Here is a 9,359-nt window from a genome sequence, read left to right on the forward strand (position 1 = left end):
GATAATTATCTGACGTGTTAAAGGCCATAAACCTCCCTCTTAATATCCCATTTTATCACCATTGTTCATAGCCACGACACCGGGATTGCTTTTATCCTTTTACGAGCTTCTTAAACTTATCTTTCCTTCCAATTTCCTCTGCAGCGAGCCAAATCCCGTTCCAATATCGCTATCGGCAGCACTGGCAAGCTGATCAAATGATAGAGCCACAAACGTCATTACTGCCTCCGGATAGTGCCTGAGCTGGCCCGCAAAAACGAGACCGAAGACGTCAACAACAACAAGCATTCCCAACGACATTAGATCCAACATTTACAAAGGTGGTCAACGCTAACGCTATTGCCACAAACATAAAAACAACAACAACAAAACAGCAACACAAAAACACCACTCCAGCTGTCACAAGATCAAGCATCTTTATCGCAGTAATACGAACAAAGCACAGCGCCAACGAGTAGTATTCAGTTATAGCATTGCGGACGTAATACCTGCCTGATTATATATCCATCACCTTTCCCCTTATGCCTTGCCCTTCCTCGCCTTTCGCTTTTCTTCTTCTTCTTCTTCTTCTTCTTCTTCTTTTCCTTTTTTTTTTTTTTTGTCATTTCCATTCTGCTTTATTTTATTCCGTCTTTTCTTCGCTTGGAGTGTGTGTGGTAGATTTTCAATCCGTATAGTTATTTTATTTTAGATCAATTATTCTGTCAAAGATAGATAAAAAGGGGCAAGTAAACAAAGAGAAAGAAGGGAGGAGATCAGATTTAGACATAGTTAGAGAAATAATAATGTATATAGAGATATAAGCGGAAATAGAAAATAGAGATAGAGAAAGAAACAAATAAATGAATAAATATAGATAGATAGTTAGATAAGAAAGAGAGAGGGAGACAGAGAGAGAGAAAGAGAGAGGGAGACAGAGAGAGAGAAAGAGAGAGAGAGAGAGAGAGAGAGAGAGAGAGAGAGAGAGAGAGAGAGAGAGAGAGAGAGAGAGAGAGAGAGAGAGAGAGAGAGAGAGAGAAGGATAGACAGAGAGAGTTATACAGACAGACAAAGTAAGGAAAGAGTGAGAAAGGCAGAGAGAGGTGCAGAACGGTAGGACTCAAGCCTTACGTAATCACGCCAATTTTCCCCCCGTTCTAATTACTGCTCATAAGGACAGACTCGAATTCTCCTTAACTGATTGGAACGCGCTCTTTTCACAATGCTCCTTGCGTCTCCTCATTCATCTTTACTTCCTTCCAAGAATCCGAATCAATTTGATATTCTCTGGATATTTCACACCATTAGTGCTTCCAAGGAGACGGAGGAGACGGCGCTGAAGGAGACCTGATGAAGGAACGTGAAGGAATTGAGGCCGGGGATGCTGGATACAACAACATGGGAAGTACTAGACGATGAAAGCGGGTGGTAAAGTAGTGCAGAAATAGATAGGAGAAAGAAGAGGACGAGGAAGATTCATAGGGACAAATATGAGATAGAAATGGATGATGTAGAAAGATGAGAATAACCGAACATAGGGAGACGAAAGAAAGAAAAAAAAGATAGATTGAGCAATATAAGAACAGTTGAGATAAATAAGTGGACGCTTAAAAACAATATAAGGAACGAAAACGCTAGGACACGTAAGGTGAACGATGTCTATAATAAATATAAAGAAAGTGTTTTGTAATTTGATTATTGCTGCTGCTATCTATGACCTTCGCAGTGAAAATATTCTTGGCAAGAACTGAGTGATCTCCTATCGCAGTGTTATTTGTTTTAATGATATGAATTTCATACGCGATTTATTTTAGTTACTAACCTTAATTATGGTGATAAATGCCATTTCGAAAATTATTTGATAATCGTAATCTGTAATCGTACCCGAGATTGGGAAAGAAAAGTCAAATAGAACATAATGACTTGCCGTTCTCTCTGTTTCTTTCTATCTTTCTCTTTCTCTACATGCACACACACACATTTATTTATACACATACACACACACACACACGCACACACACACATACACACACATACACACACATACACACACACACACATACACACATATATATATTTGCATATATATAATATTATATAATATAATAAATATATATATATATTGTTGTTTGTGCTTGTGTGTGTGTGTTTTTGAGTGTGGGTGTGTGTGTGTGTGTGTGTTGTATATAAATCATATATTATATAATATTAGTATATCTATTTATAATAATATAAGTGTGGGTGTGTGGTGTGTGTTGTGTGTGAGTTGTGTGTGTGTGTGTGTGTGTGTTGTGAGGTGTATATATATATTTATATATATATATATATATTATATATATATATGTATAAATATATCTAAATATATATAAATATATTATACAATATGTGTGTGGTGTGTTGTTGTGTGTATGTGGTGTGTGTGTTGTGTGTGTGAGTAATATATATGATATATATAAATATATATATATATATATATAATATATATATAGTAATATAAGTATAATGTATATATATATGTATATATATAATATTAATATACAGTGTATATATATATGTATATATATACATATATAATATAATATATTAATATTATATTTATATATATATTCCATATATAAATATATATATATATATATATAATATATATATATAATATACTATATATATACTAATATATACCTATATATATATATATATATAGATAAAAGTATTATATATATATATCATAGTTAATATATTATAAAAACACATATATATATACACTGTATATATATATAATAATTATATATATAATATATATATATGTAAATATATAATATTATATATATATATATAATATATATATATATAGCAAATATATATTTTATATAATATATATACAATGTTATATATATATATTCTATATATATAATATATTATATATATATTTTATATATGTATATATTATATATGTATATATATATATATATATAAATATATATATTTATATATATAATATATATATATAAAACTATATCTTTTTTATATATTAGCCTCACACATTATATATATAATTATAGTTTATATTTATGTATCTATATATAATATATATACTATATATATATATATATATATATATATATAATCTATATATGTGTGTGTGTGGTGTGTGTGTTGTGTATATACACATATATATATAATATAAATATATATATTCAATTTATATATATTCTATATTATATATATATACTGTATATTATATATAAGTATATATATAAAAACATATTTATATGTATATATAATATATATATATAATATATATATATTTTTATATATATTATATATGTATATAAATATAGATACACACACACACATATATATAGATAAATATAATATATATATAGATATATATATAAATATATATATATATATTATATATATATATATACAATCTATGTGTGTTGTTTGGTGTGTGTGTGTGAGTGTTGGTATATATATATGATATATAATATATAAGATATATATATATTATAGATATAAATATATTATATAAATATATATATATATATATTTATTAATATATATACATATATGTGTTGTAGTGGTGTGTGGGTTGTATGTGTGTTGTGTGTGTTTATATATATATATTATATATAAATATATAGATTATATGTAATTAGTCATATATATATCTATCTATATCTATATGTGATATATCTATATATATATATATATACATATATATAATAATAATATGTATATGTATACATATACATATTATTATATTATATAGTGAATCTATTATATATTATATATTATACAGATATATATATATATATAATATATAAATAGATAATATTTATACATTATAACGTATATATATATATATAATATATATTTATAATATATAAAGAATATATATATATATAACACAGAATATATACACTGTAATATATATATCAATGTTATATAAATATATATATATATAATATTATATATTATATATATATCTATATATATTATATATATATTATAAGATTTATTATGAATATATAAATATATATATGTATATTAATATATATTATAAAAATATAATATATATATATATATATATATATATATATAATATATGTTTCTATAAAGATACATTGCTTAAATATATACTATATATATATATATAAATATTATATATATATATATCATACACACACATTCATTTTATTATATATATATTATATAAATATAAAAATATATATATTATATATTATCTATATATATAAATATGTGGTGTGTGTGTGTGTTGTTTCTATATACATATATATATAAAAATATGTATTATATATATATATATACTATATTATAATATATATAAACGTATAGACATAAATATATATTTATATAAATACATAAAATATATTTAATAATTTATTATATATAATTATATATATATATATATAAATAAAAATATATATATAAAAATACACACACACAATATATAATTACTATATATATATGTATTTATATTATATATTATTAATTAATATAGTAAAATATGTGTGTTGTGTGTGTGTGTGTGTTGTAGTGTGCGTTGTGTGGTATATATATAATATATAAATATATAAAATAATATATATATAATATATTGAATTTTTTGGGGTGGGTGTTAGTGTGTTGTGTTGTGTGTTGTGGAATATATTGATAGATATATAATATATATATATATATATATATAATATAGAATATATATATATATATGTATTGTATGTACATGTATTAGATATGTAATATATATATATATATATATATATATATTATATATATATTATATATAATATATATATATAATAATATATATAATATATATATATTATATATCAATATACACTGTATATATATATAATATATATATATGTATTTATTATATTATATATATTATATATTTATATATAATATATATATACATAAATATATATATAAATAATATATATATATATATATATATATATATATTTATATATAACTATATATATATATTATATATATATATATATATAAATATATATAAAAGTGTGGGTGTGTGTATATTTATCTATATATATAAATATATATAAATATATATAAAGATAAATAATATATATATATATATGTATCTCTCATATATACATATATATATAAATATCTATTTATATTTATATATATATATATCTACACACATTGCAAAAATTTATATATCTATAAATATATAAATATATATATATAATTATATATAATATATATATATCACTAAATATGAATACATACAAATAAATATATATATGTATTAATATATATTTATATATTATATATAAACACACATATATATATATATAAAATAAAATAATATATATATATGTATATAACTCTATATATATATAATAATACATAAATATATATACATAATATATGTCATTATATATATATAATATACAATAAATATATATAAATTTACATCTCATATATGTATATATATATATATATATATATATATATATATATATATATATATATATTCATGAAATCACTAGATCTCCAGACAATGGTTTTGTAATCATTTTAAAGCAAGATAATTCAAACGTATAAAACATCTGTGCAATAATTATTACATCCAAAATGCATTGCACAAGGGTTGGCTTAATGAGATACAGGAGGGAATAACTATATGGCTGGAAGGGAATGGAGTGGGGAGGTTTTTGAAAAATGTAATGTTCCTCTTTTAAAACATTGAAAGGAGGAAACTGTTCTTTTGTGGAAGTCTGAAGAAACTTATAATTGAGTTCGGTTAAAGTGAATGGATGCATAAGTGAGCTGAGTGGGGATAAGTGACAACAGAGATGAATACCTATTTAGAAGCTGTTTATATTTTCTAAGGTAGTGAAATGGGGTGCCGTTTTACCGTAGATTTATAAGACTGTTTGATGTGTGTCGGACTGAATAAACATCCCCCCCCACCTTTCCAGACATACACAAATACATGCACGTGTACACACAAAAACGCAGGTAAAAACAAATTACTAGTTCCAGTGTCCCCCATTCTATTGGCTTCATGATTATATATCAGCAATATCTGGAAATATACACGTGATTGGTTTAATACTAAAGATAATTATATTCATTACGCATAGTCGTCCTGATTACTTAGTTATCTGAGGAAGAACTTATTGTGAAAAGATCAATTTTCTTCTATGTTATGTCGCATCAATTCACTGTAGAATGAATACAAACATTTTCAATCATGGCTTTTCAAGAATCATGGAAGATAAATTTCCTTGGTTATAGAATCAACAAAGAGAAAATTTGGCTGACATCCAGGATTTTACTAGCATTATTTTTTCGAATCCTTGCCAAGGTATCCTCCATGTTGAGGTATGGATATTTTCTCAACATGATCCATAAAATTTCCAGTGTCTTACTCAGAGTAAAGTAGATTTTACGTTGTTTTCCATGAAAGAAATATTTTATGTTTGCAATGTATTTATAAAAAACAATTCTAAATCCTGTTATTCAACGAAATAAAAAGAAAATATGAAAATCATGGAACTGGTTAAGAAAAAAGAAAGTATTGGAAAAAAGCGAGGAATGTATTTTGACATAAATATAATTTATTCGAGTATTTTCATTGTAAAGTATTATGCCCCAAGTAAAGTATTATATCCCAAAGATAGGTAAAGTATTCTGTGGCATTTATTTAATTTAAAAAAGTAGTGAGTAAACAACACGTATATCTACCAAAATTTACAAGTTATTGCTTTATTCTGCTTCCGCAAATTCTCAGCATTTTCAATGACAATGACCTCAATAGGCATACTCCCCATTCCAAGAGAGGAACCCAAAGGCATCTGAAACTTCTACGTTGAATATTAGCCACAAGCGAATGTAAACCCCTTGCTGTAGGATGATCCATTGTTAGAAGCTGGGCTCGGGAGAGCTGCCGTTATGATAAGTGCTTTGGGGCTCACTGTTATTGCTATTTCTGGTTTTCAAATTAATTCTCTGGTAGGAATTGTTCTAATGCGCACTGATATGGTTATTGTTATTGTTCCTATTGTTGCTCTTTATCGTGGAAAGTGTTTCAGATCCATTTCCTTTTAGTATTGCGATTTATCTAACTTTGAAAAATTGTACCAAATGTTTGAGTTTCAGCATCATAAAATGGCTATTTTACGCAAATGAAAATAACGAAAGTTTGAAGACAAAGAGTCGAAGGGATCTTTGGGGAGGAATGTTCCAATAATGGTGCATGGAAATGAAGAAAAACAATTTGTAAGAGTCGCCAGGAACTTATAATTGAGTTCTCAGTGAAGGAGCTGGTAGCTAGGTGGGCCTTTTTGAGGGAGGGGGGGGGGGGACGTACCAAGAAGAGGGAGTTGTGTCAGGCTCAAAGGAGGTGACGTTTGAATCAGTTGTCGAGTTGATTTAATAAATTATCATAGTTACTACTATAACTACAAGTATTCGCATTTCTTTCATTATACTCTTTATACAACTATTATTATTTCAATAAAAAAATAATAATAATCAAATGACATCTGAGCTTCCCTTGAAGGCATTCCTGTGCTACCATTTATATACATTACTTATCATATTTAAATATGATTGCATGTCGCATGCTATTTAAGTGTTCAGTCATTCTTTCCTAATTCCATTGTAGTACCCATTGAAACTGTTTCGCACAAAGAGAAGCGTTTGGGTATTTTCCACTCTAACTTTAAACAAATGTACTTATTTCCCTTTATCAACAAAGAAAATGCTAGAATCTTCCGATGAAAATTCCGCGATTGTACTCTTTAAATATGTATACTGTTCGTGTCAGCTGAGTAGTCGTAAAAAGAAGTCAAATGGATTATTACCGGTTTTGTCTAAAATATAAAAAATATCAATATACTGTTTTTTTTCTCATCTGAATCAGGTTGTGTTAATTCTAGGCCACGTAAATTATTCTCTAGGAAGAGGCTATTGTAGTTGATTTTCATTTTCATTTTCTTCACTGACCATTTTCCTGTCGTTTACTTGGATATTTGTCGTGCATTGTTGACGTTCTTTTGGTTGATTTTTGCCAGACTTCAAGATTATGTAGGGCCTGAACAGTCACTCTTCTTACTGAATCTTTACATATACCTCGTGGAAAATTAATATTCTAAGTGTGTATATTGTTATGTTTTCCTAACTTCACTTTACCTTAAAAAAAAAAAAAAAAAAAAAAATCTGAAAAACTATATGATCTATAATAAACAAAAAATGTGGACTGTTTGAGTGCATGTGGAACATCTTTCTTTTCTGCTGATTAGACGAAATATAACAATGCTTTCCTTCTCCATGGTAAATTATCTTAAACTGCTCGAGGGCAGCTTATCTTTACTACTTTACCAGGTCGTACCTAAACGTTTCAGTTCCACCCTCACTCGAACGCCAGATATACCTACTGCTTTACCAGGTCGTACCAAAAGGCATCAGTCGTTCCACTGACGTCAGCCCTTGTCATTTAGCTGAATCACTTTGTTATGATTCGGCTGAGCACATTTCCAATCCCTGTTGGCCAGGAGCCCGGGGTCTTGTCTACAAGAATAAGGCGACAGAATGTTAGTGGGGGAGAGAAACCAGGCTGTGACCCCCTCAAGTATGTTGTAAAGGGGGCCGTTATATTGCCGACGCATACGTGATGAGGTTATAAGCGTCAAGTGGATCTATGGGTGTATGTTTGTGTGCATGTGTGTGTGTGATTATGGTTTGTGTGATTGCATGTGCTTGTGGTTATGTGTTTGTGTATGTGTGTGTGTGGCGGTGTGTGTTAGTGAGTGTGTGTGTGGCTGTATCAGTGAGTGAGTGTAAGTGTGTGTGTGTGTCTGTGTGTGTGTGAGTGAATGTATGAACATACATACATACACACACATGTGTATGTGGCTACATATGATGTGACTGCTTGGTGTTTACATCCATCACAATGACCTCCTCGGCTTCATTTTTCTCTCGATATCCGATCTCCGATATTCTTGCTGCTATTGAGCCTCTTGTACTTCCTCTTCCAGTTCCTATTTAGGTCCAATATTCATCTTTGAACTTCGAACATTTATGCCAACGTCTCCCGACATCTACATACATTTTTTCTATCAGGCTTTGTATTTATGCATGTATATATAAATATACATTTCTTATATTCATGTATTTATATATCCATACATGTATTTATATATCCATATATATATATATATATATATATATATATATATATACATATATATATGTGTGTGCGTGTGTGTGCGTGCGGGTGGTGTGTGTGTGTGTGTGTGTGTGTGAGTGTGTGTGTGTATGTGTGTAGATAGATAAATATATATATATAGATATATATATATAGATATATATATATA

Source organism: Penaeus japonicus, unplaced genomic scaffold (assembly GCF_977035675.1).
Source record: "Penaeus japonicus unplaced genomic scaffold, GWHDUDI00000001_assembly GWHDUDI00000004, whole genome shotgun sequence".
NCBI lineage: Eukaryota > Metazoa > Arthropoda > Malacostraca > Decapoda > Penaeidae > Penaeus > Penaeus japonicus.